The sequence below is a fragment of the Mobula birostris genome, chromosome 14 (assembly GCF_030028105.1).
Source record: "Mobula birostris isolate sMobBir1 chromosome 14, sMobBir1.hap1, whole genome shotgun sequence".
Taxonomy (NCBI): domain Eukaryota; kingdom Metazoa; phylum Chordata; class Chondrichthyes; order Myliobatiformes; family Myliobatidae; genus Mobula; species Mobula birostris.
The window spans coordinates 83,510,113-83,535,246 of NC_092383.1; the positions used below are offsets into that span (position 1 = coordinate 83,510,113).

The 25,134-nt window shown below is 43.4% G+C and overlaps 1 protein-coding gene across 2 annotated transcripts in view; it reads left to right on the top strand.

The window, feature by feature from the left end:
- Positions 1–25,134, top strand: part of LOC140210026 (leucine-rich repeat neuronal protein 1-like) — a 320,589-nt gene that overhangs the window by 285,458 nt on the left and 9,997 nt on the right. For both annotated transcript variants that reach the window (XM_072278771.1, XM_072278770.1), the window contains one exon: positions 19,324–19,466. The gene's annotated coding sequence lies outside the window, so the exon portion shown is untranslated. The remainder of the gene's footprint in view (positions 1–19,323; positions 19,467–25,134) is intronic.

Sequence of the window (25,134 nt, forward strand, 5' to 3'; positions counted from 1 at the left end):
CCAACTCCTTATTTCTTCCACCAGTCAACTTCCCAGCTCTCTACATCACCCCCTCCCCCGTCCCAGTTTCACTGATCACCTGCCTCCTTGTACTTCTTCCCCTCTTCCCCCCATCTTCTTATTCTGACTCTTTCCCCTTTCCTTTTCAGTCCTGATGAAGGATCTCAGCCTGAAACGTTGACTGTTTATTCCCAACCATAGATACTGCCTGACCTGCTGAGTTCTTCCAGCACATGTGTGTGTATCGTTCTAGATTTCCAACATCTGCAGTACCTCATGTGTCTAAAGTTTAGACACATGTGAATGCACATAGTCTTATTACCAAGGAAAGGGAATATAAAAACTAGAGGGCATAGGGAAAAGTTTTAACAGGGACCTGAGGGGTAACTTTGTCACACAGAGGGTGGTGAGTATGTGAAACGAGCTGCTTGCCAGAGGAAATGGTTGAGTCAGGTAATCGGAACCAGAATCAGGTTTATTACAGCTCATGTGCCATGAAATTCATTGTTTTGTGGCAGCTGGACATTGCAATACATAAAAAATACTATAAGTTACAAACAGAAATATAAAAAATATGTAGTGCAAAAAAGGGAGCGAAATAATGAGGTAGTAATCGTGGTTTCATAGCCCGTTCAGAAAGGGCAAGAAACTGTTCCTGAATCGTTGAGTGTGTGCCTTCAGGCTCCTGTACCTTATTCCAGATGGTAGCAAGGAGAAGAGAGCATAATCGCGACATTTAAGGGACACGAGTCACAGAGAGAGTGCCTGTGGCATGTCGAACTGTTGGGCTGAACAATGACTTTTGATGGACTTTAGGTCATGGTCAAAAAGTTCAACTGGGCTTTGCTATTCCTTGCATGGTGGGGGGGGGGGGGGCGTAGTCTGATGATTTTTGCCGAGGCTGGTAGGGGAGGGGGGAGGGTTGATGCTTTTCCTGTTGCTTGTGCACGGGAGGAGGGGCTTTGGGGTTCCAACATTTTCTGCCCTTTATTCTTTGGGGTTTTCTTCTGTTTCATGGATGTCTGTGAAGAGTAAGAATTACACTCCTCCCTACTTAGCTACTAACTCCAACTCAATATAGAGTACATCTCAATTCAAATATGTAAAATCTATCTATCTATATTTATATCTCTTGTCTTCGGTTGTCCATCGAAATCCGATGACAACATCCACTCCTTTAATGGTGAGATCTTTGATGACTATACAGTCCTATCCTGGACCCACAAGCTCTATTGCAGGTGGGACATGTATATGTGGTAGTGGTGGCAACCATGGCTGCATTTCTCCTGGCTCTCTTCTGCTGTCTTCTGGTTGTTCTTTCCAACTCCAGAATACGAACCCCGTCCCAAGTGGGTACGTCGCCAAGTGGTACGGTTATCAGCAACCTCCTCCAGGTCCTCAGGTCTGATCTTGCACTTCCTTAAAGCATTCTTCATCTGATCCTTATAGCACTTCTTTGGCCCTCCTGAGCGTCGACCATGATGTAGCTGGCCGTATAACACTCTGCGGGGTAGCTGGCATGGGGGCATCCTTATCACGTGCCCCAGCCATTGCAGCTGATGCTGGGTGATCATGGCCTCAATACTCCTCCAGTTAGTCTTTACAAGTATTTCAGTGTGAGGCACTCGTTCACGCCAAGTAATTCCCAGGATGTGCTGGAGGCAGCTTATGTGGAAGTGCTCCAAGGACTTGATGTGATGGCTGTAGGTTACCCAAGCTTCACAGCTATAAAGGAGGGTGGTGACACAGACCGCTTGGTATATGGCGACCTTTGTGGAGGGACAAAGGCTCCTGTTCTGAAAGGCTCTACGCCAAAGTCTCCCAAAGGCAGCTGATGCCTGTTTAATGTAGCTCTGGATGTCGTTGTCAACGCTGCTATCCTCAGAGAGAATGCTCCCCAGATATTTGAAAGATGGCACTACTGACAGATTTTCATCACCAACAGTGAAGGCAGGTAGAGTGGGTGGGACACTGGTACTCCATTGGCAAACCTCTTCTGTCTTGGTGGTATTGACAGTCAGCCCCATCCTGCTGTATGCTCTCACGGGCACAGCAAGGACAGTTTGAAGATCCTCCGGAGTATGGGCCACAAGAGCACAATTGTCTGCATACTGCAGCTCCAGGACCCGCTCTCTATGGAGTTTGGTGGTTGTGTGGAGCCTCCAGATGTCAAAGAAGTTGCCATCTAATCTGACGTCCACTGCCACACTGCTGCTGTCTTCAGTCTCGTTGTGGAGAAGCTTGGTAACACACACGAGGAAGATATTAAAGAGCGCTGGCGCTAGTACACACCCCTGCCTCACCCCTGTGTGTACAAGGAAGGGCTCGGACTCTTGTCCTCCTATGGCTACCCGAGCAGTCATCCCATCGTGGAACTGGCGGAGGATGTTAACAAATTTATTGGGACAGTCAAACCTAAGGAGGACATCCCATAAGAGCTTTCTTTGCACAGTGTCGAATGCTTTGGAGAGGTCAACAAAGGCCATAAACAGGTCCTGATGTTGTTTCCGGCACTTTTCCTGAAGCTGCTGGGCTGTGAAGATCATGTCGATCTTACTCCGGTTCTTCCTAAATTCACACTGCAATTCAGGCAGCATTGGCTCGGAGATGTTGCTGGTGAGTCTCTGAAGCATCACCTTAACCAGGACCTTTCCAGCAACAGAAAGGAGAGATATGCCCCTACTATTGCCGCAGATGGCCTTGTCACCGTTGTTCTTATAAATGACAACAATGTTTGCATTTCTCCATTGCTGTGGGATGTTCTCATCAGTCCAGGCCTTGGTGATGTACTGGTAGAGGGTGCGTATACACATGTACCCTCCCTTTTTCAGTAACTCAGCAGGGATATTGTCAGTGCCAGGGGACTTGTTGTTCTTAAGGGAATGGACAGCTGATAGAACCTCCTGGAAGGTTGGAGGTAGACTGAGGTCGTGGATAGGAGGAAGTTCAGGCAGTTCATCCAGGTTGGTGGGGTCTGCGTCAGAGTCCTGATTAAGCAGAGTGTTAAAATGCTCAGCCCACCTCAGCAGCATTTTAACGCCCTGCTTAAGCAGAATATATGTGTGTGTGTATATATATATATATATATATATATATATATATATATATATATATATACACACACACACTTTCACAGTATACTATATGATACAACTACCATACAGAAATCTACAGCATAGTAAATTTTAAATGGGATCATTCAGGCCTAAAGATTTAATCTCTGTGCAGGATTTCTTACTCTTGTGGGATAATACCTTTCCTGTAGGGGAGTGATCCAGTTCTGTCCTTAATCTCTCCCAGTACCTACTTTCGATCATCTCTGTCATCCCTCACCAGGACTTCTTGTCCAGGAGTGAAACATCAAACCTCCTTGTTTGAGGAGCCCTCAATTCATCTCAGTTGTTTGTTCTGCAAACTCCCTCTGAGATTGGATTTGAGGAAGGCCAAGCACAAGCACAAGGGATGACCCAGGAACAGCATAGTTGGTGAGTTGTTGGTTGTGGAGTATGCTGCAGGGCGATGTGCAGGGAGGAAAAGGTGCCTGGGCAATCTTGTGGCACCTGGTCCATAGCTTTCTGCCAGAGATCAAATGCAGATGCTACTCCAAAATAAGTCTATTATAGTGATAAAGCTATTTGTGAGTGTTACTGATGAGAAACATTTCAGACTCTTCTTCCATCTCCATCTTTAGGTAGGTCTCAGCCAAGTCCACTTTGCTGAAGTGTTACCCTCCAGAAAGATTTGCAAAGGTACTCTCTATCCTGGGCAGGGGATATTGATCTACTTTCAGTACTGGGTTGATGGTTACTTTAAATAACCACAGGTCCTGACAGATCAATCTTTCTTGGCTACTGGGACCACTGGCATTGTCCGTGGACTCCACTCAGGCTTGGAAAGTATTCCTTCAGCCTCTATACAATCTAGATCACTGGCTAGTTTATCATGGATGGTATAAAGAAAGGTGTGGCATTTTCATTTAACACTATTTAACCCTTGATATATTTGAGTTTTCCAACGCCATCCTTGAACACTGCTGTGGTATCAACCAGCACCTTTCTTAATTCGCTTTCTGTTAACTATACTACAGGGAATGCGAGATGTAAACTGTAAGGGATCTCCAATCAAGTTTTAGTGGTCTCAGCCCATCATGGCTCCTTAATTCTGGACCTCCTGTTTTTACCACGTACAAGCCCAATATCACTTGTTAGTTGTTGTATTTAACTGTTATGAATGTCATTCCCACAGGACTTATCTTTTCTCCAGATTAAGTTCTTAGTTGGATATCTGCAGGCTTCAGTTCAGTATCTTTGAAATGCCTTTCAAACTCATTTTGTGTAATGACTGAAACAGTCAATCTAGTGTCTAATTCCAGTTTAAATTAATTAGCCATTCACTACTGGTGTAAGCTTGTCTAATTTTAGTTTTCTAATGTAAATGTCTAATGTAAATCTCTAGGCTCCCAGTCCTGTATCACTCTTACCATTATCAAATCTTTCATTCACAATGTGCAGATTAGTGTTCTTTTTGAAACTGCAACTTGACTTTTTATCTTTTTCTCTTCCCTGTGTAGTCCATTTATTTTTATCTGCCCAACATGCTTCTTATATGTGTCTTACTTTGTCCTGTTTTGTCTTTAAACCTGCATTGGTCTGATGTCTGTGAGCCCCTGCCAAAGCATAATACAATTTATTCACCCAGGCATGTTTCTGTTTAGATGCTGAAATTTTGTTCATATTCACTTTTATTCCTGACTGCAACTCAATTGCATCTCTGGCTGCTGTTCCCATTGATACAGCAATTTCAATTGCTGTTTTAAATGTGAGTTGTGCTTCAGTAAGGAGTTGTTTTTGAATGCATTCTTGTAGGATTCCACAGACTAAAAATCTCTCAGTGCATCATTACATCCATCACTGAACTGACAATGTTCAGACAACCACTTCAATTCAGCCACATAAGTTGTAATGGACCACCCCTTCCTTTTGATTCTGCTTATGAAACTTAAAAGTGTTCTACATCAACTATGATTTCAGTTCTAAATGTTCCAAGTTTTTCCATGATATCAGCAACACTCATTTCTGTCATGGTCCAGTCCATGAAGTCCACACTCCAGTTCACGGTCCGGTCCATCGACCCTTGCTGCAGGTTTTCCTGTCTACCCTGTTTCTGTTCCTGTTGAGCACTAATTGAGGCAGCTGATCCTCATTGGGGCTGGCTGCATAAATACCTCCAGAGACCAGGACGTGGCTGCTGAATTGTTCTTGTCCTTACTCCCTGCATCCCTTCCCCTGCCTTCTATTTCCTTGCCTGAAGCTTTGCCTCGTCTTGCCAGTAACTCTCGCCTCGCCTGAAGTCTTGTCTTGGAGCCACCCTGTAACCAGGTCCTTTCCTGTCCCTTGCCTCTGTCGGGTAAGCCAGGCCGTCTTGCCGTTACCCTGCAGTGGGTTCTGTCCCTTCCTGTCCCATGCCTCTGCTGGGTAAGCCAGGCCAGATTGCCGTTACCCTGCGGTGGGTTCTGTCCCTTCCTGTCCCATGCCTCTGCCGGGTAAGCCAAGCCAGATTGCCGTTACCGTGCGGAGGAGCTTCAAGACCCCAAGCCTCTAGCCAAGCCTTACCTCAAGTCTCTGGTCCCCAGCCTTGCCTCAAGTCCCTGGCCTCAAGCCTGTGGTCTCAAGCCTCACCTCAAGTCTCTGGTCCCAAGCCTTGCCTCAAGTCTCCGGTCTCAAGCCTCGCCTCAGGTCTCAAGCCTCGCCTCAAGTCCCAAGCCTCAAAACTCCAGCCTCATCCTGCCTGCCAGCCAAGTCACGTCCTTGCCTAGTTCTGGGGTCCGAGCCAGAGGCAAGACCCAGGTTCTGGGTCCTGGTCCAGTCTTTGGGTCGGAGTCCAAGCCCTGGCTCCTAGCTCTCTTGTCCTGTCCTGTTCCGGGTTCCTGGTTTCCGTGTCCATGTCCTAGCCCTCACCCTGTATCCTAGTCCTGTCCCTAGTACTTCAGTGTCTGTGTCTTGCACTTGGGTCCATTCCCAGCCACCGCCTTATGACAATTTCAGCTGGTTTGGTTGGAGCAGTTAAACATGTTGAACATGGCTCAGGTTCATTTCAAAATAATCTTGTTGCCACTGTTATGTTTTGTAACTCAAAAATATAAAATTAATTGAAAGAAAAACACTAGCTAAGGATAACTTGTGTACATTTAGTTTTACTTCAGTGAGGTGCACATGCATATGACATGGTGGTGTAATGACGTATGCCATTCACGTACTTCACACATATAACCCATAATGAATTATATAAACAAAGAATGTTTAATCAAACAACATATTTACAATATTACTCCATTATTACTGAAATATTAAATACAGTACACACTGGGCCTCTGGTAACTATAGAACTTAACCATCCAAAACCTCTTTCTTCTTAAACAAATTACCAGGTCTTGCTGTGCAACAAACTATAAATCATTCTTCTAGCCAAACAAAAATCAATCTGGTATTTTGATTGATAGAAAATATAATTGAACATACTGGCAAAAAATTTTGTTTTTTGCAGGAACATGCTATACGGTATGTGTAATAATGGCCTACAGATTTTACAAATAGTTTTCACAGGGTTTTGCAAGTGTGGCATTAAAGCATGCCTGACTTTCAACTTGATTTCTTTCTTTTTCCTGCCACATACAATGAATGGCCACTTTCTTAGGTACCTTTCACACTTAATAAAGTGGCCACAGAGTGTGTGTTCGTGGTCTTCTACTGCTGTGCCCATCTACTTCAAGGTTCAATGTGCTGTGCATTCAGAGATGCTCGTCTGCACACCACCATTGTATGCATGATTATTTGAGTTCCTGTCGCCTTCCTGTTAGCTTGAATCAGTCAGCCCATTCTCCTCTGACCTCTCTCATTAACAAGGCATTTTTGCCCACAAAAACTGCTGCTCACTATTTTTTTTGTTTCTCGCCCCATTCTCTGTAAACTCTAGAGCAGGGATTTCCAACCTTTTTCCTGCCAAGGACCTATACAATTAGGCAAAGGGTCCATGAACCCCAGGTTGGGAACCCCTGCTGTAGAGACTGTTGTACCTGAAAATCCCAGGAGATTAGCAGTTTCTGAGAAACTCCAGCACCTCATCTGGCACCAACAATCATTCCATGGTCAAAGTCACTTAGATCGTATTTCCTCCCCATTCTGGTGTTTGGTCTGAACAACAATTGAACTGTTTGACCATGCCTGAATGTTTTAATGCATTGAGTTACTACCACATGATTGGCTGATCAGGTGTTTGCATTAACAAGTCGGTGTAGAGTTGTACCTAATAAAGTGGCCACTGAGTGAATATTAGCAGCAATTACATTCAGGCACCATTGAGCTTCCTTCGTCAATACTTCCTCATTTCTGTACCTGTTCTGAACACCCAATAATCTGCCAGCTGATTGAAATTACTTCTCAATCGCTAACTGATTCCTGCCTTGGTTCAGGCATTTCACACATGGAAAGTCACAAAGGGTGTCTTTCCTTCCCCCAAAGTAAGTGGTAGAGAAAGGTTGAGACTTCCGGTCTGATGAATGGTACAGTAGCCATTGATATGCATTCATTCAATGTGTGACGTGTTGAATGATGTGGGCCATCATGGACTTATCTATTATCATGATTGTTCTTGACAAATTTTTCTACAGAAGAGGTTTGCCATTGCCTCATTCTGGGCAGTGGCTTCACAAGACGGGTGACCCCAGCCATTATCAATATTCTTCAGAGACTGTCTGCCTGGCGTCAGTGGTCGCATAACCAGGGCTTGTGATATGCACCAGTTGCTCGTACAACCATCCACCACCTGCTCCCATGGCTCCACGTGACCCTGATCTGCAGGTGCTACACCTTGCACAAGGGGGGCCTGCTGGTTACCGGAGTGGAGGAGCACCTGCTTTGGTAGAGACGTATCTCCACCCCACCACCCAGGACAGGCTGGAAATGCTTAGCAAGTCAGGTAGCATTTCTGGAAGGAGAATCATAGATAATATCTCAAGTCTGAGACTCATCGTCAAAACGCTATTTCATATTTCCGGCACCTGCAGGTTGTTTTAGTTTCGTATCACCCAATGCTGCTGTGACTCGTGAAGTTTTGGGCAGGGGGAGGTGGGGGAAGGAAGGAGGGTGTTTCAGTGGATTTATTTCTGCTCTGTGCTGAGTTAGGTTGAGGTGACACGGTACGGTTTGGGGTGGCACAGTCGTGATCACTTTGCAGTGTCGGCGATCATCCAATTGGGGTTTGTACATTCTCCCCATGGCTGGGCGTGGGTTTCCTGCAGGTGCTCCAGTTTCCTCCCATGGTCCACAGACATACGGGCAGGGTTAGTGCTAGTGAGTTGTGAAATGTGGCAACATTTGTAGGCAGCCCCCAGCACAATCCTCGGACTGTGTTGGTTCTTAACGCAAGGTGACACATTTCACTGTATGTTTTAATGTACGTGTGACAAATAAAGCTAATCTTTTAAAACTTTTATCTTTGATATCTGCATCAATAATTTGCTTCTGCTATCTTGGCCATAAGGATGGTTCAGGGTTTGTTTTCCTGTTTAATTTCTCTGTAAATTGCTTTTGGCTTAAATTTGATTTTTGGTCCAGAATATAACAGTGGAATTTGATTGTAGCTGGCAGTTGTAAGTCTCTTCCTCCTTGTCATGTCAAGAGAAAGGTGATCAGTGGAGATGTGTGATGGCAGTCAATCTGATTTACCTATTTCACACTATCTCATAAAGTCAGAATGACCTTCATTGTGTGGATTTTGAATTGCATGGGCTCCAACACTCTCCTGATAGCTATGTCAGTGCGCACTTTCTGGAGATACACAAGTGATGACAAGTCTCCATATGAGTCACACGCTTAAGAGGCAAGGAGAAATTAGAGAAAAACAAGTTTATCAGAATCTTCCGGAAATCTTGCCCTCACTTTGACAGATAGGCATGCATTTCTTTTGCACTTTTGTTGCAGAATCCTTTAACATGGGAAAAGAATCTCAGGTGGTGACGAGAGGGTGTACAGGAGTGAGATAGGCCAACTAGTGGAATGGTGCCGCAGCAACAACCTGGCACTCAACATCAGTAAGACGAAAGAGTTGATTGTGGGCTTCTGGAAGGGTAAGGGGAAGGAACACATATCAAATCTCATAGAGGGATCAGAAGTGGAGAGAGTGAGCAGCTTCAAGTTTCAGGGTGTCAAGATCTCTGAGGACCTAAACTGGTCCCAACATATCAATGCAGTTATAAAGAAGGCAAGACAGCGACTATATTTGGAGTTTGAAGAGATTTGGCATGTCAACAAATACACTCAAAAACATCTATAGTTGTACCGTGGAGAGCATTCTGACAGGCTGCATCACTGTCTGGTATGGAGGGGCTACTGCACAGGACCGAAAGAAGCTGCAGAAGGTTGTAAATCTAGTCAGCTCCATCTTGGGCATGAGCCTACAAAGTACCCAGGACATCTTTAAGTAGGGATGTCTCAGAAAGGCAGCGTCCATTATTAAGGACTTCCAGCGCTCAGGGCATGCCATTTTCTCACTGTCACCATCAGGTAGGAGGTACAGAAACCTGAAGACACACACTCAGTGATTCAGGAACAGTTTCTTCCCCTCAGCCATCCAATTCGTAAATGGACATTGACTCTTTGAACACTATCTCACTTTTTTTTAATATACAGTATTTGTGTTTTTGCACTTTTTTTAAATCTATTCAATATACGTAACTGATTTACTTGCTTATTTATTATCTTCTCTCTCTCGCTCTGCTTGATTATATATTGCATTGAACTGCTGCTGCTAAGTTAACAAATTTCCCGTCACATGCTGGTGATAATAAACCTGAAAACCTGAAGTTAACATGTTTAGCAAAGGAGTTTAGACCTGCAATGTAGTTTACAGATTTAGAGGGAGTGGTTAAAGTCGTAATTTGAGAAGCAGCTTTGAAAGAAGTGTGTGGGAGTGGGGTGGTGGTATTGGGGACACACATGGCATTTTGTTACTTTTTATCCATTTAGAGACACACCACAGTAACAAGGCCTTTCCAGCCCAACGATCCCACATCGGCCAATTACATCCGCATGACCAGCTAACCTACTAACCCGTACGTCTTTGGAATGTGGGAGGAAACCCATGGACAGCACGGTAGTGCAGTGGTTTAGCACAACACTTTACAGTACAAGTGACCCAGGTTCAATTCCCGCCACTGCCTGTAAGGAGTTAATAAACAATAGACAATAGGTGCAGGAGTAGGCCATTCGGCCCTTCAAGCCAGCACCGCCATTCACTGTGATCATGGCTGGTCATCCACTATCAGTATCCAGTTCCTGCCTTATCCCCATAACCTTTGATTCCACTATCTTTAAGAGTATCCATCTCTTTTTTGAAAGCATCCAGAGACTTGGCCTCCACAGCCTTCTGGGGCAGAGCATTCCATATATTCACCACTCTCTGGGTGAAAAAGTTTTTCCTCAACTCCGTTCTAAATGGCCTACCCCTAATTCTTAAACTGTGGCATCTGGTTCTGGACTCACCCATCAGCGGGAACATGCTTCCTGCCTGCAGCGTGTCCAATCCCTTAATAATCTTATATGTTTCAATAAGATCCCCTCTCAGCCTTCTAAATTCCAGAGTATACAAGCCCAGTTGCTCCAATCTTACGACATATGACAGTCCCACCATCCCAGGAATTAACCTTGTGAACCTACGCTGCACTCCCTCAATAGCAAGAATGTCTTTCCTCAAATTTGGAGACCAAAACTGCACACAGTACTCCAGGTGTGGTCTCACCAGGGCCCTGTACAGCTGCAGAAGGACCTCTTTGTTCTTATACTCAATTCCCCTTGTTATGAAGGCCAGCATGCCATTAGCTTTCTTCACTGCCTACTGTACTTGCATGCTTGCTTTCAGTGACTGATGTACAAGAACACCTAGATCTCATTGTGCTTCCCCTTTTCCTAACTTGACTCCATTTAGATAATAATCTGCCTTCCCATTCTTACCACCAAAGTGGATAACCTCACACTTATCCACATGAAACTGCATCTGCCATACATCTGCCCAGTCTCAAATGGAAAATGAAGCCTACACTGTGGCTGGAAAGAACAACCCAGAATAAAACGAATACCACTAGTCTTCAGAGTCAGTTGACCTGACTGTCCAATTTCTCAGGCAAGGCGAAATGCAGGCAGCAAAGCACTGCTGTTCCATGTCCAAGTCTCAACAAGTACTACGACAGAATGAATGAAGTTAAATACTATCACAATGAAGTAATAATTAGCTCAAACGTACATATTCACGAGTGCAATTGCCATATCTGCTGCACTGCTGAATCCGTGGTTTTGACACTATCAAATCTCTCAGTCTTCTTTATTCTAAAGAATACAGCTCTAACCTATTCAATCTTATTAATCAGGTCCTCCAGACCCAGTAAAATCCTCATAAATTTTCTCTGTAGTCTTTCAACCTTGCTTACATCTTTCCAGTAGGTAGGTGACCAAAACTGCACACAATACTCCAAGTTAAGCCTCACCAACATCTTATACAACTTCAACATAACATCCCATCTTCAGTATTCAATACATTATTTATGAAGGCCAATGTGCCAAAAGCTCTGTTTACGACCCTATGTACCCGTGACACCGCTTTCAATGAATTATGGATCTGTATTCCCAGATCCCTTTGTTCTACCATACTCCTCAGTGCCCTACCGTTCACTGCGTAAGACTTACCCTGGTTGATTCTATCAAATTCCATCTGCTGCTTTACAGCCCATTTTTCCAGCTGATGCAAAACCTTCTGCAAGCTATGATAGCCTTCCTCGCTGTCCACTACACCCCCAATCTTGCTATCATCTGCAAATTGCTGATCCAGTTAACCACACTATCATCTAGATCACTGATATGGATGACAAATAGCAATGGACCCAGCATCGATCCCTGCAGCACACCACCAGTCACAGGCCTCCTCTACTACTATTCTCTGGTATCTCCCACAAAGCCAATGTTTAATCCAGTGTACTACCTCATCCTGAATGTCGAGTGACTGAACCTTCTGGAGCAGCCTCCCATGCAGGGCCTTACTGAAGTCCATGTAGACAACATCCACTGCCTTGCCTTCATCCACTTTCCTGGTAACTTCCCCGAAAACTCTATTAGATTGGTTAGACATGACCTGCTACGCACAAAGCCTTACAGACTATCCTTAATCAGTCCACATCTATCCAAATACTTATAAATCTGGTCCCTTACAATACCTTCCAATAACTTTCCCACAACTGATGTCAGACTCACTGGCCTATAATTTCCTTGTTTATACTTAGAGCCTCTTTTAAACAGCGGAACAACATTGGCTATCCACCAATTCTCTGGTAACTCTCCTGTCGCTAAGGATGATTTAAATATCTCTGCAGGGCCCTGGTAATTTCTGCACTTGCCTCCCATAGGGTCCAAGGGAAGACCTTCTCAAGCCCTGGGGATTTATCCATCCTGACTTACCTCAGGGTAGGAAACACCACCAACTCTGTGATCTGTACAGGGTCCATGAGGTCCATGATGCCACTTTGCCTCACTTCTATGGGCTGTGTATCCACGTAGTACAGATGCAAAGAATTCATTTAAGTATGCAAGGCAAGTGTTTTACTGTACCTTGGTACATGTTACAATGATAAACCAATACCAATGCGCGCGCGTGCGCGCACGCACACACAGACACACACACACACACACACACACACACACACATGCACACCTCACACACATACACATCTCACACACACACCTCACACACACACACACACACACCTCACACACATACATGCACACACACACAATCTCACACACACAAACACACACACACACACACACACACACACACACACACACACACGAGTTTAGCGCAGGTACATTGGACTATTGCCCCATTGCCTCTCCTCTTGTTTAGCCACATCTCTACGACCCATTGCCTTGATCCTGATACCCACAATGCTCTAGATCCCTGAAATTCACTTGGAATTCCTGCAACCTACCTCAGGAACCAATCTCCTCTCACCTTTCCACAGAGCTACCCTCTTCCCCAGCACTACAGCCTGAATATAGCCTCATTCTCTGATGCTCCTGCCCATGCTCCTAGCCACCCTCTGGGGAGCAGTGTGACCACTTGAGTCGAGTATGATGTTCAAAGTAAATTTATTAACAAAGTACATATTTGTCACCATTTACAACCCTGAGATTCCCTTTCCTTCAGGCATACTCAGTAAATGCAAGAAACCTAATAGAATCGATGAACGGACGATGCTGAGGATGTTCTACGAGTCTGTGGTGGCCAGTGCGATCATGTTTGCTGTTGTGTGCTGGGGCAGCAGCCTGAGGGTAGCAGACACCGACGGAATCAACAAACTCATTCGTAAGGCCAGTGATGTTGTGGGGATGGAACTGGACTCTCTGACGGTGGTGTCTGAAAAGAGGATGCTGTCCAAGCTGCATGCCATCTTGGTCAATGTCTCCCATCCACTACATAATGTACTGGTTGGGCACAGGAGTACATTCAGCCAGAGACTCATTCCTCCGAGATGCAGCACATAGCGTCATAGGAAGTCATTCCTGCCTGTGGCCATCAAACTTTACAACTCCTCCCTTGGAGGGTCAGACACCCTGAGCCAATAGGCTGGTCCTGGACTTATTTCCAGGCATAATTTACGTATTACTATTTAACTATTTATGGTGCAACTGTAACGAAAACCAATTTCCCCCGGGATCAATAAAGTATGACTATGACTATGAAAGACCGCACCCAACAGGACTGACAAACAACCAAGATGCAAAATCCAACAAACTGTGCAAATACAAAAGATAAAAAAAGAAATAACTAATAAATAGATAGATAGATAAGCAATAAGTATTGAAAGCTTGAGACAGAGTCCTTGAAAGAGAGTCCATAGGGTGTGGGAACAGTTCAGTAATTGTCCAAGTGAAGTTATCCCCTTATTCAAGGGCCTGACAGTTGAAGGGTAGTAACGGTTCCTGAGCAGGGTGGTGTGAGACCTAAAGCTCCTGTATCCAAGCATGGCCTGAATGGTGGGTGTCCATCCAATCGGGGTGGCTTCTCAATGGTCTAATTCTTCACATGGCTCGATAACAACTTGCTGAGTGCAATGCTTAAAGAGCAGGAGGTTCTCGGAAAATTAAAACTAAGCTTCACTTTGAACAAGTTCCAGCAGAAGCAGAACAAGCTGGTCGCAGGGTGGAAGGATCACACCGAGTACACTGAAACTCCTGACTTTGACTACTTAATAGTGGTAACTGCATTTCAAAAGTAAGTCACTGGGCATCCAGTTGAAGGGAAAGGCTCCCTATGTTAATACAACGCTTCACCATGCAGGTCATGTCTCCCTGCTCAGGACCTGTCATCTATTGGGCCCTGGCTGCTTCTTGTCATTTCCTTCATTAATTTGCTTGAAAATCTTTGCAAAAATGGTTTATTTCACTGAGAATATTTCATCCCTAAGGAGTTTCCTTTTGCCAAGCCAGGGCTTATTGTGATTAATAACAGTGTGAGGCAAGTACTGCAGCGCTACACAATAACATATTACAGACAAACCACAAATGGAGAAGCTAAAAATAAGAAGTGGAGTAATGAGGCTGAACACATATCTCAGTGGGGGTGTGATAGTAAGCTATAAAAACCAAGTGTAAATGTCTTCTTTAGTGGTCCTCGATGGAACTTCATGTGCCAAACGAATGTACTATGAGTTTGACATTGAAGCTGCAAATGTAATAGCACTCAATCAAAATGTTGCTATTTTTCAAATAAAATGTTCAGGTTCTGCCCATTGTGCTTGCCCAATGCCTTTGAATTCTCAGCTAAAGAAATGATCTATTTTATTGCATGATTCCTTATTACTGTAAAACTCTGATAATCCATGATCTGATGATTGGAAATTCTATTGCATAGGAATCTCCAATGCACAGGATCAGTAAAAACTGCACAGGGTTGCAAACTCAGCCAGCTCCTTCATGGGCACCAACCTCCCCACCATCGAGGCAGCCTTCAAAAGGCAATGTCTCAGGAAGGTGGCATCCATCATTAAGGACTCTCACCGTCCAGAATATGTTCTCTTCTCATTGCTATCATCAGGGAAGAGGTAAGACCACAAGACCACAAGTCTGCTCTGCCATTCCATCATGGCTGATCCTGGATCCCACTCAACCCCACACACCTGCCTTCTCGCCATATCGTTCGATGCCCTGACCGATCAGGAAACGATCAACTTCCACCTTAAATATGGCAGACCATTCCACAGATCCACTACTCTCTGGCTAAAAACAAAAATCCTCCTTATGTGTGTTCTAAAAGCTCACCCCTCAATTTTGAGGCTGTGCCCTCTCGTTTTGGATACCCCCACCATAGGAAACATCCTCTCCACATCTACACTTTCTAGTCCTTGCAATGTTCAGTAGGTTTCAATGAGATCCCCATAAATGCCAACATTACATTTGCCTTCTTTCCCACAGACTCCAACTGTAAATTAACCTTCTGTGAGTCTTGCATGAGGACTTCTAAGTCCCCCTGTACCTCTGATGTTTGAACCTTCTCCCCATTTAGGTAATAGTCTGTACCATTGTTCCTTTTAGCAAAGTGCATTATTGTACGTTTCCCAACACTGTATTCCATCTGCCACCTTTTTGCCCATTCTTCCAATTTGTCTAAGTCCAGCTGCAATCGCATTGCTTCCTCAGCACTACCTACCCCTTCACCTATCTTTGTATCATTCGCAAACTTGCCACAAAGCCATCAATCCCATTATCTAAGTCATTGATAAACAATGATTTTCACACAGAGAGTGGCGGGTGCATTTAACACCACAGGATTTTAGTTTGTTAAGCAGCCTCATGTGGCACCTTATCAGATTTGTCAGGCAAGATTTCCCTTTACAGAAACCATGCTGACTTTGACTTATTTTATCATTAGTCTCCAAGTACCCCGAAACCTCATCCTTAATAATAGACTCCAACACTTTTCCAACCACTGAGGTTAGGCTAACTGGCCTATAATTTCCTTTCTTTTGCATTTCTCCCTTCTTATAGAGTAGATGACACAAACTTCAGGTGGAGCGATTGATGCAGCAGCCTCTCTGGGTCCAACCAAAGGTGTGGTTATACATCCATTACAACTTTTTTATAATTGCAAGACACTGGTGGATGTTAAAAACATTAAGTGCTGTAGGTCTACCCATCATCAAGTTGCTCAATAGCGATGGAGATGGACTGATTGCATACCATTGTTGTGCTATTGCCTGGTACCATTGTTCTGCCAAGGTGGTGCACTCTGATTGTCCTGGATGTTTTTCTTGTGGTCACAAGACTTTGGTGGTCATATGTAACATAGAATACTGCAAGTCTGATTCACTAGATCATTGGTAGGACCAACAGTAGGGGAGCTGCGTTGCCTCGGTTGTGGTGCGGATTGGGCCCTCATACCGCGGAGTTGTCTGTTGCATCCGCCCCAGGGAGATGACGGAGGCAGTGTAAGAGAGAGCAGAGGCCTCTGTCGGCGCTCTGGAATCTGTACTGGGTTGAAGGGTTGACCTCCAGTGCTGCCCTCTGGTGTCCCTCAGAGATTTTGGCTATATATCTTTTGTTACTCTCTTACTGTATGCTCTCATAACCATAAGTGCTATGTGTTGTGTGCTGTTGGTAATGTGTTTTACACCTTGGCTCCAGAAGAATACTGTTTCTTTTAGCTATATTCATGTATGATTGAATGATAATTCAACTTATACATAAACTTAAGCTCAGTGATTTAGGAACAGGTTGTTCCCTCTGCCATCAGATTTCTAAATGGTGCATGAACCCATGAACACTACCTCAGTACTCTGCTCTCTTTTTGATCTCTCACCTTTTTATGATCTTTATTGTAACTTACAGTAATTTTAGACCATAATACCGAGGAACAGAATTAGGCCATTCGGCCCATTGAGTCTTCTCTGCCATACCATCATGGCTGATTTATTATCCCTCACAACCCCCATTCTCCTGCCTTCCCCCCTCCTCCACCCTGGTAATCTTTGACCCTCTTACTAGTCAAGAACCTATCAACCTCCAATTTTAATATACTCAATGATTTGGCCTCCACAGCCATCTGTGGCAATGAATTTCACAGATTCACCACCATCTGGCTGAAGAAATTCCTCCTCATCTCTGATCTAAGGGAATGTCCTTCTATTTCGAGGCTGTGCCCTCTAATCCTGGAATTTCTTTATGCACTGCACTTCTGGTGTCGAATTTACAACAGCTCACCAGCACCTTCTCCGTTAGCCCTCAGGAGCCACATTCATATCCCAAAAGAAGAACTGCTTTTGTGGAAATGTTCAAAAAGGCTCTTTCCAACATTCCAGGAAACATCGGCACGCAGTAAAAATGCAGTCTAAATTTCAGAGGCCAGCCAAACACACCTCTCTGGTATCTTGTAACCAGTTCAGCAGGGAATTCTCCATGCTGAAAACCTGTGCTGCTGAAGTGGGGAGTGGATTAAGGAGCAACAGCAATGTGTCCCCAGTTCCACACTCAGCACAGTTAATCCCAGTTCACAGAGTATCAGTAAACAAGTGCCACAAAGAGAAATGTGAGGAATTAAAAACACCCCACAAGCACTGATATAGATAAAGTAGGGAACAAAAAAATTAGATGTGAATATAGACAGAAACTTAGTTAATATTTTAACAGCTTCATGGGATATAAAGGAGGGTGGCCATATTATCCAATATTCAGAAAAATAAATGAGGCATTTATTTGCATGGAATGCAAATAGGCTAGCAATAAATTAGGGAATAGAAATACTCAGGAGCATTTTATAGGTCAACATCTCTGTTTAATTACCTTCTAAAGGACATCTATGTGGAGTCTACTCCTGTTAACTACTCCCCAGTCTATCACATCTAACCCCGATGCCCTGTAAATTTCTTTGTTACCTACTTGCTTACTGACTGCCGTACAAAGCGAGTCCCAAGCCAATTTGACTGAATCTTAAATTTGGCTGCAGATTTAATTTGCAGTGACTAGTTTCATTCCTTTACCTGTCATTCATCTTCCCCTTTCCCATACCAATAACGTTTCTACCCAGCTTATCCAGCTAATCATATGTTTTGGCATAAAAAACATCAATAAAGAATACACCGTAACAATAGAGACACTGATCTGAGCAATCTTTTCATTGTGAGAGCTCTTCTAAGTGGAAAATTCAGAGCATCAGTTAGACTGTAATCTCAGAATTGGCTGGTTGAATAACAGTGACAGGCCATTCAGTCTGTCAAATAACAGCAGGTTCTCTGGAAACCAGCAATAGATTGTGGCTTCATCTGCTATCTCACCCAAGCCAGCTCCTGAAGTTCTGTCCTTACCACTTACCTGTTAAGGGGTAGAACAGCCAAGGATTGTTCAGTCTTCGCCTGTCAGCAGATGGTCTCTGCTCTTCTCCTAGTGAGAATAGGAGACAGAAAGATCAAGTCCCTGAAACCAATCCATTTGTCTTCTCGCTCGCTACTGCTGAAAGAAGTGCCTGCGTTTGACCGGTCTCTCTCTTTCTCTCTCTCTCTCTCTCTCTCCCTCTCTCGCTCGAAGCTGCTGGTGGAAGGTGCGTGCGTTTGGCCGGTCTCTCTCTCCCTCTCATTCAATGCTGCCAGGGGATGGTGGTTGAGCCTTGGGTCTTGGGCAAGGTTTAATTGGTTTGTGGATTGGACTCTGCAGTTCGTGTTATGATGTGTTTCTGGATTCTGGTTACTCCTTTTGCTATTTTGATCAAGGCAGACTGGCTCTGGAGCCTGCAGTCAACTAGCAACACAGCACTAAATTAAACTGAACTGAACTAAACTGACCATTCCTGGACTGCCTTAATGATTCTGTGGTTTGATGTTTTGTATCCTATGAGCGGGTTCCATGACATTTCTTTGTTTCATGGCTCTCTGTGGGGAAGCCGAATCTCAGGGTTGTGTACTACATACATACTCTGATAATAAATGTACTTTGAATCTTTGAATGAGATGTGTGGGTTGTTCATTCCTCAGTTGCGTATGCATTCAATCCACAGAAGTGTGGGTTTCCTTTGGGTGCTCTGCATTTCCTCCCACATTCCAAAGACATATGGTCAGAGTTAGTGAGGTGTGGGCAGGCTGTGTTGGCGTTGGAGGCATGGCGATACTTGCAGGGCTGCCCAGCACAATCCTTACTGATTTGATTTGATGCAAACAATACATTTCACTGTATATTTCAATGTATATGTGACAAATAAAACTAATCTTTAATAATGCCTTGTGTTTCTTTACAGCAGAAGCAAGTTTTCAGGAAGAAGTCTATTCCTTATTCCAGAGAACTTCATTTAAGACTACTGAGATTGATTTGTACTTTTGTCACCTTTGCCCCGATTTCCGGATCCATTTGGACTTTGCGCAAAGATTTTGTCCGTGCCAGGTAAGGTTAATGATAAATTTCAAGGAATTTAAAATAATAAATATAAAATATAAAATAAGAACTAGACATCAGATGCTGAGGTCACCCAACTGGAAATTGAAGTTGCATTTTTCTGTTCCTGAAAGATAGTCATGGCTACAACACACTAATTATATCTTGGGTAAAATTGCTTGTGAAGTCATTTTGGATGCATTCTTCAATTATTCAATATTAGCAACAATTTTATGTATACATATATACTGTACTGTGAAAAAATCTTAGGCACCCTAGCGATGTGCCAAAGACTTTTACCATAGTAATTTTATGCATTGCACTTTAACGTTGCTGCAAAAAAAGACAAATTTCATTGATGATAACCCTGATTCTGATACAGGTCCCTATTGTGGACTGAGAGTGGGAAGGGGTCGGGGAGAGGGGAATCATGGTTGGGAAAAGGGGAAGGGAGAGGGGAGGGAGCAGGAAGCACCAGAGGAACATTCTATAATGATCAATAAACCAAATTCCCTGGTGCCTCAGGACTGGGTGTGTCTATACGCACATAACCCACTGCCCCCCCCCCGCCACAGCACTCCTTCTCCGGCACCTGTCTCACACCCCTCATGCAGCAATCCACCCTCACCATTCCCAGCATTCTTTGTTCCCGCCAGATTTACAAACTTGCTCTCCACTCCACATTGACAAATCCAGTACTGCGCAAGGGTCTTAGGCACCCTAGCCTAATATAGTCATAGTCATACTTTATTAATCCCGGGGGAAATTGGTTTTCGTTAATAAAGTATGACTATGTTAATATGTATGCCTAAGATATCTTGCGCAGTACTGTGTGTGTAGAACTTAAACAGCAATATGAAAATAGCAATTAGCAATTCGGAGATGAACAATCCCATGACCCTGCAGGTAGAAGATGTGACCTTTCCCTTCCACCTGATTCTGATTTATCTTTCCAAATCCTTGGTGAGTATTCCACACTTCAACAAGATTCCCTTCTCATATATTCTTCCTTTAAACTTCTCTCTATCTCTCTCCCCCCATCACTCAACCTCTGTCTTTTTTCTCTCTATACATCTCTCTGCCCCTTTTGTCTCAACATCTCACCTCTCTCACTCTGCCTTTCCTCTTTCTATCCCACCTCTTTCTGTCATGCTTTTACACTCTATCCCTCCTCCCTTACTTTCTCTTCCTTCTCTAACTCTCTCTCTCTCTCCCTTCCTCCTCTTTCTCACTCTCATTCCTCTCACTCTCACAGTCCTCCAATTTAAAAACACCATCTTCAATGTTCCCTGGACAACCACATGCAGTATTTTATGACTTCAATACCACTCCAGCCATTAGCATGTCTGTAGCATTCATTTACAGGACAATTTATCTAGCAGGACAGGAGTTCCAGCTGAAGTGAGAATATTAACCCTCTCAGTACCAATTCCTCTAGATATCTGCATTCCTCCAGATAGCTGAGGGTGAATATATCTCCTCCTTCTAAATTGTCAGACTCATTGTCTGAGGGGAGTCACCCAGCCATGTGTTTCCAGCAGCGAGCGTATGCAGGTAGTACTGAGAAGTATTAAATTAATGCAGCGTGACATTCTGCTAGTTACTAATTGAACTGCTACAGGGAAAGGAGACGGAAAACAGAAAAAAAAAATCTGTAAAACCAGCTTGACTACACAGCCAGAGTAAACTGATTGTGATAGAGGATTCATAATCTAAAAATGCCTCCGAGTCAGAAAGTTGTGAATTGAAGATCTTCTTCAACCTGTTTTGTACGCATTCTACATTGTTAGCACTGAGGAGCACGACACTGTTGGAGGTGCTTATGGATGGGTCAGCAGTGGGAAGGGTGAGCTGTTTCAATTTCCACCAGCAGCTATATTATATTTCATTAGGAGTTTGAGGAGATTTGGTTTGTCAGCAAAGGCATACAAAGCAAGTTTCTACAGATGTACCATGGAGAGCATTCTAACTGGTTGCATCACCACCTGGTATGGGGGGGGAAGGGCAGAGGGCACTGCCCAGGATTGGAAAAAGCTGTGGAGGGTTGTGGATTCAGCCAGCTCCATCACAGGCACTAGCCTCCCCACCATCGAGGACATCCTCAAAAGGAGACGACTCAAAAAGGCTGCATTCGTCATTGAGGACCCCCATCACTCTGTTCTCATTGCTACCATTAGAGAGGAGGTACAGGAGCCTGAAGGCACACACTCAACGATTCAGGAACAGCTTCTTCCCCTCTGCCATTGGACTTCTAAAAAGACAATGAACTTACGAACACTGCCTCACTAATTTTTTGCTCTCTTTTCATGGTGCTTATTTTTAATATATATTTCTTATCATAATTTATAGTATATTTTATGTATTGCACTGTACTAATACCTCAGAAACAACAAGTTTTACTACATATGTCAGTGATAATTGTACTGATTCTAATTCTGCACCATTTTAAACCAAGGTCCTATTTGCTTTTCAGCTGATGTAAAAAAAAATCAAACGGTGCTATTTCAAGGACCAGAGATGTTTGTCCTGGTGTGCTGCCCAATCTTTACCCCACAATCAACATCATATTACATTGTTGTGGGAGTTTCCTGTGCTCAAAGTTCAAAGTAAATTTATAATCAAAGTACATATTTGTCACCATATACAACCCTGAGATTCTTTTCCTTGCAGACACTCACAGTAAAACAAAGAAATACAATAGACTCAATGAAAATCTCCACCCAGTGATAAAACAATGTGGAAAAAAATCAAACTGTACAAACACATAAATAAATAACTAAATAATAGATAAATGATTTAAAAACAAACAAAAAAATAAATTGAAATTAAATACATAAATAATCTAAAATAAATAAATAAAACTCAAATTAATTAATTAAACAGACAGGCTGTTTTAATAAATAAATGGATGGCTGGATGGATGAATAAACAAATCAATCAATTCATCAATCAGTCGGAGAACATGAGTTGTAGAGTCCTTGAAAGTGAATCCATGGGTTGTGGAATTGGCTCAGTGTTGAGGTGAGTGAAGTTATCCGCGTTGGTTCAGGAACCTGATCGTTGAAGGGTAATAGCTAGTCCTGAACCTGGTGGTGTGGGACCTCAGGCTCCTGTACCTCCTTCCTAATGGCAGCAGTGAGAAGAGAGCATGGCCTCGATAATGGAGTTCCTTGATGACGGATGACGGAGCTCCTTGATGATGGCTGATGAGGTTCCTTGATGATGGTTGATGCAGTTCCTTGATGATGGAGCTCCTTGATGACGGATGACAGAGCTCCTTGATGACGGATGATGGGGTTCCTTGATGACGGATGACGGGGTTCCTTGATGACGGATGACGGAGCTCCTTGATGACGGATGACGCAGCTCCTTGATGGCGGATGATGGGGTTCCTTGATGACGGATGATGAGGTTCCTTATGACGGATGATGAGGTTCCTTGATGACGGATGATTGGGGCTCCTTGATGACAGATGATTGGGGCTCCTTGATGACGGATGCTGCTTCCTTGTAGCAGTGCTCCTTGCAGATGTGCTCAGTGGTGGGTGGGGAGACCTTTTCCTGTGATGAACTCATTTTTCTGTGATTGGTTTTCATGTTAGGTATGGTATTTCCAATGCTACAGTAGTGACCACACTTTAAAAATCACTCTGCGACATCTGGGTATTATATGAATTGTATTATATGCAATATTACAAAAAATAAATAAATATGAATTCTTTGAAGAGGTACCACTTTTGAATGGGTCTTTGCAAGTAGGAACTGTTCTTTTCTCTGCGCAGCACAAAATCTTCCCCAGGGAAACAATGAAGATTGTCTTTTAAATCAACACCCGGAACCATAAAAATGAACAGCAACTTGTCAAGCTGCCTGCATATAAGATTCTATTTATTTCTCAGCAGCCAAGGTTAGCCATTTCTTAGCTCCTGAGGTCAAAACATTTAAAACAAAAACAATGGAATCAAAGAAGTGGAAGTATTTGAATGAGCAATCAGGACCCTGTATTCCATGAGAAGAAACATTTCCCTGGTGGAAATCCCAGTGTAGCAGCCGTAATGAAAATATCATGAAATATCTGGTTCGTAATGAGCTGTGCTCTACGAACCAGCTGTAAATCCAGGCCGCGAGTCACAGTAGGAAGTGCCTTGCTATTCACAATGTATTGTGGCAATTAAGGAGACTGAATTTAAATAAATTGCTTCAACTGGGGAATGAGGTATAATCGGGGGTGTTAACTATATCCTGCCCTAATGAATTTTCTATCCCTTTTCCTCCATTTGTACCTGAAGACTCATCATTGTTCTTCACTACTTCATTCTTCAATCTTTTTTGTAGCTATTTATTTTTTGTAATATTGCATAATAAACCTGTCTCTGCACTGTACTGCTGCCACAAACAAGTTTCACGTCACATAAGACAGTGCTGACAGTGGACGATGGCTTTTTTAAGAAGTGTTGCTTTCACAGAATTTTTTTTTAGTTTATGATAGACCACTTGAAACTGAACACAAATATAATTTCAGACTGAAGCAACACACACAAAATGCTGAAGGAACTCAGCAGACCAGGGAGCATCGATGGAAAAGAATAAATCATCGACGTTTCAGGTCAAGACCCTTCATCAGGTGTCCTGAAGAAGTGTCTCGGCCCAAAACATCAACTGTTTATTCTTTTCCTTAGATGCTGCCTGGCCTGCTGAGTTCCTCCAGCATTTTGTCTGTGTTGCTTTGGATTTCCAGCATCCGCAGATGTTCTTGTGTTTATAATTTCAGACTACTTGAATCACAGAAATTGGAAGAAATAAGAAATTAACTTTTATAGAATATAATATGTTTAATTGCATAACAGTGCTTTGCAATAGTTCAACTAGGCTAAAGATGTTTTCTTGATGATTTTCATTTGTACTCATTTTCTGAGGCTTTATGCTTAAGTGTCCAACAATAATCAACCAGTATTGATGGATTCCAGCTGCCTTGATACTATTTCTCCATGACCACGATGTCCTGGTGAAATGTTTCACCATGCTCATCACTGACAGTGCCAAGATTTGCAGGGAAGAAGTCTAAATGGGAATGCAGAAATGACTCTTTAGTGACATGTTGGATTTCATGGTTCTGTATGCTTGAAGCATGTTGTCAACTAGTTGCACGTCACTTACTGCTCTGAGGTTGCCAAGAAAATTTTCAACAACACCCTTAAATGCCTTCCATGTGATTTTTTTCTGGTCCTACTAGAAGTTTTTCAAATTGCCTTCATTGATGACCTTTTTTAATTTGTGGACCAACAAAACTGCCTTTCTTAATCTTGACATCAGTTATTCTGACTTGAAATATGAATTGAAATACCATATATAGACAATTCTTTTTAAAGAATGGTGCATGATAGGGTAGCTTCGTGGTGCTTTTCATGACCAGTAGCTCAAAATCCATAAGATACACCCAAAAGCATTCAGGAAGTAAAATCTTTGTTGTGCAGTGTAATAAACCATAGACGTCAGAGCCCAAAGAGCACTGCTGACCTTTCTTTTTATATTCACTCCTATAATTCAGGCGGGCTGGCTGGTGGCACAGTGGAGCGATGGTTCCCGAGTTCGAACCCAGTCGGGCCGCTCCCGGCACGCTTTCCATCCGTGTCGGGCTCGCAACTCAGCCTCAAAAAAAAACAGACTGCGCTGTGAGG